The sequence below is a fragment of the Cygnus atratus genome, chromosome 2 (genome assembly GCF_013377495.2).
Source record: "Cygnus atratus isolate AKBS03 ecotype Queensland, Australia chromosome 2, CAtr_DNAZoo_HiC_assembly, whole genome shotgun sequence".
In the NCBI taxonomy this organism is placed as follows: Eukaryota; Metazoa; Chordata; class Aves; order Anseriformes; family Anatidae; genus Cygnus; species Cygnus atratus.
In genome coordinates this window covers 106,914,960-106,926,149 of record NC_066363.1, presented here as the reverse complement: position 1 = coordinate 106,926,149, position 11,190 = coordinate 106,914,960, and positions in this window count along the sequence as shown.

Genomic DNA, 11,190 nt, shown 5'->3' with positions numbered 1-11,190 from the left:
TTATTTTGAAATTATTCTTCAGCTAATAATGCCAATGAGTTCTTGTGCTGTTGCACTCAGCATCCACATAACAAATACACTCTTAACTTGTCACAGGTAGGCATGGCTATTTACCGCTGAACCTCTGAGTGCTATTATATCCTAACTGCTTCCCGTAAGCAAATAACATCATGCAGGATTGGGGGGGGTACAACAAAAACAATGACCCATTTGATATTGTAGGGGTAGCTAAGCTGTTTTTCCTGAGCTCCAACAGCACCACGCACAGGTCTGTGCCCATGAACTTACTCCCAGTCAGAGCTCAACAACTATTTTTAAAACTAGCTTTGGATTTATTTATTTTTTTTTACTATTTTTGTTGTTAGAGAGCCATCTTGTGGTGCATCTTATTAACAATAAATAAAATAAAAGTCTATTATGGTTCAGAAATTGTGGTCTACAAAGACTCTGGTGGTTTTGCATCTTCCACATATCCACTCTTCTCAAAGCTCCTTTTGAAATGGAAATAACCTAATCTCAAATTGCATTTCTGAGTCATAGTAATATTTGTTAGGGACTGGGGAGGTTGACATATTTCTCTTTGCTTTCTTAAAAAGCTGATTTGAAAAGATTTGGAGTGCAAACAAATAGCTACAATTTACAGTACAGATTTATCCCTTCCCTAACAACTAATGTATTGATCAAGGAAGGAGGCAGATGGTCTAGGTTTATTAATGCAATATGTAGAGCGTTTTTTGCAGCCAAAAGACTTATTAAATATTCCAGAAACTGCTTAAATTCAAATACTATCTGTTGTTACTGGAGTTATATGAAAATTTGATCTTTTAAAATAGCAAAAATGCATATTGAAATGTTATTTGGGATGCATGCAGATTGCAAGAGTTTTCTAGCAGCAATAAAATTTTATATCATTCTTTAAATTCCTGTATTTCAAGTCTGTGGTTAAGCAAAAAGGATAGATCCACCTGAACTAGAGCCAATAAAACAATTCCAAAAGTGCTTTGAATGTTGGCAGTTTTCTCCTTCTATAAGATGGAAATCCACACATGACACTAAATAACACAATAATGCAGTGTGCAAAATGTTACTGAGCCTCTGAAAAAAACAATGTTCAGAGGAAAAACAAAAACCAAGTCTGTCCATAAAACAGAATGCATCTACACATTGAATGTTTTCCCTCTGAAGCTTTGAATAAGATGCTAATGATTTTTTTTCTGTATGTATGTAACAGTTCTCTTGTCCATTAATAAGCTGTAATTATCTTTTGTCCTTTCATTGAAAAGAAAAAAAGCACTGTGTAGCCAAAGATCATTACTGGTCCACCCTCTGCTATCAGTTAAGTCACTGAAAATGAAAACGTAATTACAGAGTGTCCTTAAACTAGTATACAATAATTAACACCTTCTCTTAGAAATTCAGGTTTAAATTTTAAAAAGCATAATATTATGCAGGTGCCTCTGCAGGACTTACTTAGTTAATCTCCTTTGCTCATCTTTTCTGATGTTTGTTCTAGGTAGAAAATAAGGCTTTCATAAAGAAAAAAAAAAGTCACAAGATGAAGACCATTTAAGAATCAAATAAAGAAGGGAAAGCACAAGGAAAAGGAGCAACTGTGAGGTGAACTCCAAAAAGTTGCTTTGGGACACAAATTGGGGACTGGACAGATATGATGCTCAGAAAAATGCTGAAAACTTTTAGCTCAGACTTTTTTCTAACCAAGTAATGAACAGTCCACTCAAGTGAAGCTGTGAGATGAAGGCCACTGGTAGAAAGGCATTCTGCTTTCTTTCAACTCCCTACAAGTTACAAGTCAATAATCCAAGCATGGATAGCCACAGACCTCATCACAACATTTCCAGGTGGCAGAGGCACCCAAAACCCACCTAAAGACAACAGAAAGAAAAACAAAGCTTTCCAAGATAGACCTCTGAGCTGAAAGGAAGACCTTGAAATGCTGGAAGGAAGACCGTTAAGTTTTCTTGTTGCTTAAGGAACTGAAGTCCAGCAGAACTGTCTTGCCTTCATGGCAATGGCTAAGTGAAGAGCCAGGGAAATATAGATATGGTGGAAATGCAGCAGTCCTTCAGGATGTATATTTGTGGTTCTGAATAACCAAGAATATGATAATCTCTATCTGAATGATCTCTGCTGTCTTAGAGGATTCTTTGAACAAAGAAAGAATGTTCTACTTAAGACTTGGCTTTCTATATAAAGTGTAATAAATTACCTTTCTAGTGTGTAAAATTACAAAGCTAAGCCATTTCATTTAGGAAGTATAAATGATGAGAAGCTGAGACACCTTAGCTCCTGCTAAGGAGCTGTTGTAGGGCATTCCATCCGTGTATGAAGTACTGGAGGGGAGAGAATCCTGTTGGTGCCATCACTGTAAATTGGCTACAGTTTTAGTTTATTCAGTTGTTCAAACCCATCCTTTCTGAGTTAAGCGGAACTCAGGGTAAATTCATATGAAAGCACACATAACAAAGATAATCCTGTTATATGATCCATAGTTCTACACAGGTTTGAGAGGCTTGGCTCCAAAGTTTTGAATGTAGTGTTTGCTCCATTGTGAAGAATCTGAAAACAGACTCCTAGATTTTTTCACCTCCTAGATATTCTAAGCATTGAGTATTACCTAATATTTTGTTGGAGCAAGTCATCTTTGAGGGTACAAAATGCTTCTAGTTTCACAGGAAGGTAAGAAGGAATGTGCACTTGGGTGCAGGAGGTAGACATGCAGTGCTGATCCTCAGCCAGCAGAATGGCCTCTGCAGACTGTGGCAGTAGGGGTAGGTAATATCTGGAGATATACATGAGACATTTCCTTCCCTTACGGCCCAAAGATTCTCATGCCCAGTCACCCAGCTGTACTGCATGTTGAATTCATGTATGCAGTCTTAACCATGCACAGGAACTGTGTTTGGTCTATGGACAGAGTGCTAGTTTTTCCATGTGTAAATAACAGTATTCAGTGATTGAATTTCTCTCTAATAAATTGAATACCTTGAACATCTGAATTCTTACATCACAAAGCTGTTTCCCAGAGCCTATACTCTCATTATGCTCTGTACTCTTCCGTATCCTTTAACAGATTACCTTATCCTTCTAGAAAAATAGCTATGAAAAATGGAGACAGTACTCTAGTAATGCTGTTACGATTGATATACATACTGTCAAAGTCACTTCCCCATCTCTTTTTGCTCCTTCTTCCTAAAATCTAGCATTAAGACTTGATTTTCAGATGATCAGATGATTTCAACTCTTTCGAGTCACTTGTCTACCAACAGAGAGAGTACGCAAGCCTACAGAACATACCACAGACATAGCTGAGGTGGCCCCTGAAGAGTTAATTTGAATACTAGAGACAGCATAGCTGAAAGCACAGGGCATCTAGCCAAGACCAAGTAGCCCTCCTGAAGAGCAATCAAAACTGGCTCCAATTTTGCTGTGCCCTGTCGTGACTTCTATTTGCAGATGTGGCTCTTCTGAAACACAGTTCTTTGTCCTGGGTAACTGCATTTAATTAGGTAACTGAATTCTCTTTTTATAGCCTCTTATATTCCTTATCTACTTCCTGGACAATCTTTGTCATCTTTAAACCATTCAGGTGAAGGTTCTGCATCATCATCTACACAATCGATTTATTTATTTTTTAATCTATAGAAAAGAGTTGTTTTGATGACCTCTTCAAAACCTGCTGGAGACACACAGCTATGTCAGCTTACTACCAGTTGCACTTCAGTAATCTAGTTTTAAATGTATACACTGTGCACGCTGGTTGTCCAATATGGAGCACATCTTTTATTCAGAAGGTTTGGTGTTATATCAAACACACCGGAGAAATCAACACTACTGCATCAATACTCATCAGATGCACAGTTCACCCTAAAATAAGCACAACAAGTTTGCTTGGAAAGAAAGATCTATCTTCCCTGAAAATATGTTTATTGACAGTTTAAGTTTATAATGTTAATAAATCAACTGTCTTGCTACCTTGCATGGGATTTAATCAGATAAGTAGATCCTGAGTTTCCTTCACTTTCTCTAGAGCAATGCTGGAAATCCTCACTAAAATGTCTTCAGAATTCTAAGATAATTTGAAACTTGGTGTTATTTAATAACATTTCAAGAAGATTTTTATCAATGCATGAATTTTTGGTAGAAATATGTTTAATTTTAGAAGATGCTTCCAGTTTGTTACAGTGATCTTACCATTGCTGTCATAAAGAAGCCAGCTTCACTACAAAGAAAGGTCTAAACCTTGTAACTCGGGCAACAGTGTGATCAGACACAAGCCTGGCATTTAAACGTTAATCTCTGAACAGTGACATGTACTAAGCAGGTCCTTTGGTCAAGCTTGTCATGTGTAACTGAAAAATAACCCACTTAGATAGCTGATGGGTTTTCAGGAGCTTGGAATTTAAAGCTCTGACACCATACAACTGGTCGTCGTTGTTCTTCGGGGCAGGCTGCGCCACCAGTACCTCTTCAGTACTCCAAACATGATGTAAAGCTGTTTTTTTCTGGCAAATACCCTAGAGAAATGAACGACGCGGACAATTAGAGTCTTCTCCAAATCATGCTCATCTTTAGAGCTGAGAAAGAGAACGTGCACTACAACAAAGTAGTGACATGCAACAGATGAGCTTGACTGCTCCCACCTCCAGTATATACCATTTTTCTTTTGTCCACATTTGTATAAATGTCACGCAACGCTGCCAGTATGAATAGCTGATGCCAGGTCTTTTGCTCTGCAAAAGGAGAGAACATCTGTGGCAGAGAATACTGTGACTGCATGGCCCCAAACCTGTCTGTAGCTTTGAAAAATGTGAAGTGTGGTTGGGAATGTCATGCCTGCTCCACACAACCAGTAGCAGCCCACACTTCTTATCCAGTGCTTCAAGTGAAAGAAAAGCCAAAGCAGTGATGGATGAGACCTCGCTTGACTGAAATCAGAGGTGAAATCCAATTAGCTTAAATGGAGTTGGGATTTCTAGCAGATAAATATAACATGGTGTGTGTTTTGATTCACATTCCGGATCATAGCATCATTCTGGGATGTATGATCTCCACAACACTATTAAAGAGAGGGGAAACTGGAAGCTGAACATGCAGGATTTTATGGGTTCTAAACCAAAAATTCTTTCTTCAGAATCTTACCTATTAACCTTACCGTATTGCTAGCCTGCTCTCCTGAGTGTTCAGTCACTTGATTACTTATTCCCTTCAGACAATCTTTACATGAGGCATTAATAGACAGATTTTTTACAGAGGTGATAAATCTCTTTACCCTGGCTACTAATTTACTGTATTTATTGTTTACTCAAGCATTTCTTTTCCAAACCTTGCGAGCAATATGGGTACAGCTTCAATCTTAGCATCATTCTACTGACATTGAGAAAACAAGTCTTGCAAATTTTTATCTGAATCTTTTCATAAACTTTTGATAATGCTTGGTCTGTCTTTCAACATCAGTATCACATTTCAGTTATTCTTGCTACCAAAAAAATGGTCCATTTGAGTCAAAGGAACGATGAAATGTCATCTCTTCTACACTAAAAAAGAGAACAGTGATATCAAACACACAAAACAGCAATAACTCTGCTTTCTTCTTACTGCATGTTTTACTTCAGTAGCAGTTTCATTTATCATAATATGCTAATATGGACACACTATCCATGTGCTTATTTCTATTTCTTGTCCCATGTTTATTCTCAACACAGTCCATCTTCTAGAAGATAGGAATATAGGTTTGTTAAGAACAGCAAAACCACAAAATTTTCCAAGCTGTTTCATGCAGCCATGAGCTTCCATTTGTCTGTGGATTGGTTACTCACATGTTATGACTGCTATTGGCATTTAATTCTTAAGCATATTTACAACTATTATAGGCAGGCTTCTTTAAAGCTTGAGATTTGTACTACTTCTTTCTGTTATAACCATGCAGAAAAACTTCCTTCTTCTATTGCTGCCTGTCCTTAATCTGCAGTTGCATGTATAGAATTAGCAGGTAATGAAATATATTAGGAAGGATTGAGCGTTAACTGTAAGAACCCAGCTCTTTGCTTGTTATTTAAGAAACAATGGATGTCACATTTAAGATGATAATGAGCGTCAGAGCTGAAGTTAGATTAGAAACTTTTAAGTGAACCTTAATTACATTTTTCAATTTTTAGTAATCGCCTGACAGCAAATCCCTACTATGCCAGTCAGACCAGAATACGAGAGGGCTTTTTGTGTTTTCCTTTCTTAAAACATTGGAAGGGCTTTCTGCAGGATTTTCTTGATAACTTTTATTCACCATGTCACTAATTAAGGGTTCAAAACTAAACGGCTGAGAAAATGCCTCCACTAATTACACATCATAAGCCCTCTGCTGTATTTTTAGCTTTATTCTCAGTTTTTCAGACTACATTTGGAAGCAAAAGGTCTCAAATTCAGTTTGGTACTGTGAATAATTCACATACTTCCTCTTACTGTAAGAGACTGCTTAGGTTTGATATACTGCAGTGAACAGGCAGCACCTAGTGGTCTTGAAATGCATAAACATTGCAAGTTTTTAACAGTTCAAGATCTTGAAATACTGATTATCAAACCTGAGAGATCATTTCTGTTAAAATGAATTAAAAAAAAAAAAAAAAAAGCTGTCTAACAAATAGCTCTCTGGAACTGCTGGGAGAAGAATAGAAGAATATAATTAAAAAGAGGAAACTTGGTCAGTTAAGCTTATTATAAAAACCTGAACTCCATAAGACTACATACCTCGAAGGTATGTTCCTTGTTTTATCACATTACAGTAGTCACAACGTTAACTTTAATTTTATTCCAAGAATTTGCTTGGAAATCCATTTATCCGTATGACTTTGTTTTTTTGCTCACTACTTAGTTTCTCACTTCAATAGCAAGTGTATTATATCTGAGTCTATTTGAAGCATTGCTGGAAGCAGGACTGAAGTAAATAGGCTTGCATCTGCAAAACCATTCTTTACATTTTTCAGTGCTCTTCTGCAGCTTATTGCAAACTTTGATTCAGAAAAAATAAAGCATGCACCAGTATAAATCCAGTCTGATTCCGCAGAGGTCAATGAATACAGTCTCTGTTTCCATTTTTGGGTACCATGGAGTGACCAAGAGAAGAGTGGTAAAGCCAGCTTGACGTGGATAGATGGATGAATGGATGGAGTTTCACATTTCTTTGACATATACTGAAGCTTTCAAAACCGCTGTCTTCTTTTAAAATGAAACTTGTTACATTTAAAATAAATATAAAACTGGAAAACTGAAAGTACAGCATGACTACAGAATTAAGGCCAAATCTGAAGCCACTGTGTAATTATGAAGTCATTCCACTGAAACCAATGAAAAGAAAGATGTTGCTCCTTTATGACTGTAATTCTCTGTGAACCAAGGAATTCAGCAAAATACCTTTCTAAGATGCCTTTTCATTGGGGTTGGGAGCTGCTTGCCTTTACAAAACAGTCCACAGTTCTTGTGGCAGACCACACAAATCTATAGCAAAAGCTAAAGTGTATTAGGTGTTCTGCCTTCCCATATTCATTAAATACAGGGACTAAGTACCTGTTTCTCCTATCCCTTATCTAAGTATGACAGAATCATAAAATCACAGAATATCCCAAGTTGGAAGGGATCCACAGGGATCATCAAGTCCAACTCCTGGACTCAAGTCCAACAGGACTACCTAAAAATCAAACCGTATATCAGAGGGCATTGTCCAGATGCTTCTTGAACTCTGGCAGGCTCAAGTTGAGGCCATTCCAGTGCAGAGCAAAGCGGGACAATCCCTTCCCTCGACCGGCTAGCAATGCCGTGCCTGATGCACCCCAGGACACGGTTGGCCCTCCTGGCTGCCAGGGCACACTGCTGGCTCATATTCAGCTTGCTGTCGATCAAAACCCCCAAATCACTTTCTGTGGGGCTGCTCTCCAGCCTCTTGTCCTCCAGTCTGTACACACAGCCAGAGTTACCCCATCCCAGGTGCAGAATCCAGCACTTTTTCTTGCTGAACTTCATATTGCTGGTGATTGCCCAGCCTCGAATTTGTCAAGATCTCTCTGCAAGGCCTCTCTGCCCTTGAGGGAGTCAACAGCTCCTCCTAACTTAGTGTTGTCTGCAAACTTAGTATGCATTCGAGTCTTGCATCCAGATCATTTATAAACACATTAAAGAGACTTATTTCCTTCCAGCTCTCCTAAGGGTCCCCACATATATAGAAATCAATCCTGATCCCTGTATGATGTGGAAATCTGTGGTGTTGCCTGTTCACTCCTGCATAAAGAAAGGTATGAATTATACATGTACGGCCTGTTCTCCCTCTGCATGAGATGCACCATCTGTTAAAGGAAAACTCGTTCAGAAGTGAGCGATCAGAATATAACCCACTGACTCTCACACTAATGGTAGTAGTGAAAAGGCCCTCCCTCACATAAAATCCCCTTATTGTCTTTGTACAAATTTTGAGGTGCAATCAAGAGGCCATCTCATACTATTGATTTTTAACCAAACTCCCTACCGAAATCAATGAGAAGACCTGCTTAAAATCAATAGTGCAATAAAGACTGTGCAGAGCTGTTTGCAGCAAGACTTTTTCTAATTTTTGTTTGGTTTCTACTTTGATTTAATCATATTTAATTTGACATGCTGATACTGGATGATAAATATCCCATGTGTGTATGGAATCTGTCTAAAATGAGAACAATATGGATGCAATAATACTAACATTGAATTTTCAGAGAAAAAAATATATTAAGGAACTGAAATACAGTGTGATATCCCTCAAAACCGCTAACCTTTCCAATCCAAGAATGGGTTCTGATAGCCTAGGAAACAGATTCTTCCAGTTCACTCAAACAGTAAGTAAAATATTCAAGTCTGGAGAGAAACAAACATATTAAAAAGGGGTTTTATTGCTCAGAATAAAAATCATTCATAAAGTGTATCTCAAATTCACAAGAGAATAACATCCTTGTAAAAGGATGGAAAACTATTCAGAGTAGATGAAGTTTCTGAATGCAGGAAAAAGGTAATTGCTTATTTCTAGCCGTCTTCCCCCCCCCCGCCCCGCCCCCCCAAATAAAAAAAAAAAGGAAAAAAAAATGTTGCTGAAAGACACAGACTGTTGATATCTTTTCACAAATTTACAGAGCAGAATAAAAGCAATGAAGTTAACAGAAGATAAGATTCAAGCTTGCAATATAGAAGTCACTGACTTCAGTACATGTGAGAAAAAAATTGTCTATTAAACACTCATTTGTCTGTTAAGAACACTTTTTTTTCCTTTATTTTTCCAAGCAGAACACTTAGGGTATTAATCTAGGAGGGAGGATCTGGATTCTGCCTTGGACCTCGAAAAAGCTGTCTAAAATTTCATGTATGGAAGAGATGCTAAGTATACTTCTGTGCTCAGCCTTTCCTCTGAGATGCTCAAGACAACTGTTTCTTGGATTGCTCTTCTGAGATGCTGTAACTTTTGCCACATACTACACTATAAGCCTTAAAATCCTGGTTTTAAACTCCACTCTGGTGGCATGTGCAACTAAGCTTGCGGCCCCTCTCTTGTATTCATTTTGACTGCCATAGTCTTAAAAAGCATTTTGCCGCCCATTCCAAAACAGCAAGTTCCAACCAGTTTACAATGGAAACCCTCAAGACTTGGCACATAAAATAATCACCTAAAATTTTTCAAGTCAGTGTAAAATGGTCCACAGCCAAAACACCAGTGCCTCAGTCTCCCATCTATAAAATAGGCATGATGATACCTTAAATAGGTATTGAAAAGATAAATGAATTATAATAGTAACATAGTTCCCAACAGTATTGCAGAACAGACTATATAAATTAACTGTACTACTGTCCTCAATTGAGTAGCAAGAGTTCCTTCCACTGGAAAGACGACCGGTCTGTCAATAGTCCATCAATATCCTCCAGGCTGAGCGAGGCTGGTTTTAACATCCATTTAGGCTGTTCTAGCTAATCAGCCCTGTTCACCCCCACTTCCCAAAAGAATCCTTCTTCGTATATTTTCTTTTAAATATTTCTCTTGAAATAAATTCAACCTGGGTCAAACCTGAAAAAGCACAAGACATGGTGGATGGTGAAAAAATCTGCATGAAAAAAAGAAAAAATAGTCAAAATATCTGAGGCCTAAAGGGTGATAGATAATATATGGGGGACATACGCTAAAGGCTGTACAGTGGAAACTATCTGCATAGATACAAAATGGTATCTCCAAACACCTCATCACATTGCAGCCCTTCATCTGTCACGTCTAAAAACATAAACACATGTACTAGCTGCACTATGGGTGTCTGGGATGTAGAAGAGAGATGGGACTATAAAATAAAATTTGTCCTACGAACACAGCTCAAAAATACATTAAAACAGCCTTTTTTTTTCCATACACCTACTTATTAAGATTTTTGTTTTGTTTTGTTTTGCATTTTTTTTTCTTTTGATTCTTTGCTTTTTAAGAGGTTGGAAGCTCTTGTTCTCTGTCAGCCATGTTGCTGTGGCAATCCTGTGAGCTTTGCCCCAAGCTTTTTTCTGCTGGCCAATACCAATTTCATTTGTAATGAAAACATTGCAACTCCAACTGCACTGCCTACTAGCATATTGATTGTTTTTCACCAAACAATTATGAAGAAATCAAAATTCCATCTCTTTCTCTGCCTTTTGAGCTAGTTTTTGATTGTTTTCTTTTTCCATGTTGATATTTTACTTGCATGCATAAATGAGTCGAAGTGTAGGCCAAGGTATCTATAAAAGTTGCTCATCTTTACCAAAAATTATCTCTAAAGTAATATTAGTACATTCTTCTGGTATAGATAAGATTCTACTCATGCACATATGCTTAGTACATCGTACATACATGCTCCCAGTTAGGGAAAATATACAAACTGTACCAATACAAAGCTCAGTAGCAGTAAAGCAGTATTCACAGTGTGAATAGTAACAGTATTTAGTTTTTTAAAAAATTATACCCTCAGTCAAATCGATCCACGTTATAACAGTGTGCAACTCAGATCCTAGCCTTTTTTTTTCTCTGAAATGAAATAAATTTTTAAAACTTGGAAATGTTAAAGAATCTCGCCTATGATAAGATGAACTAATTAAAACTCTATTTAATCCTAATTCAGAATAATCTCTTTATGCCATAGAGGACACTTTACAGTT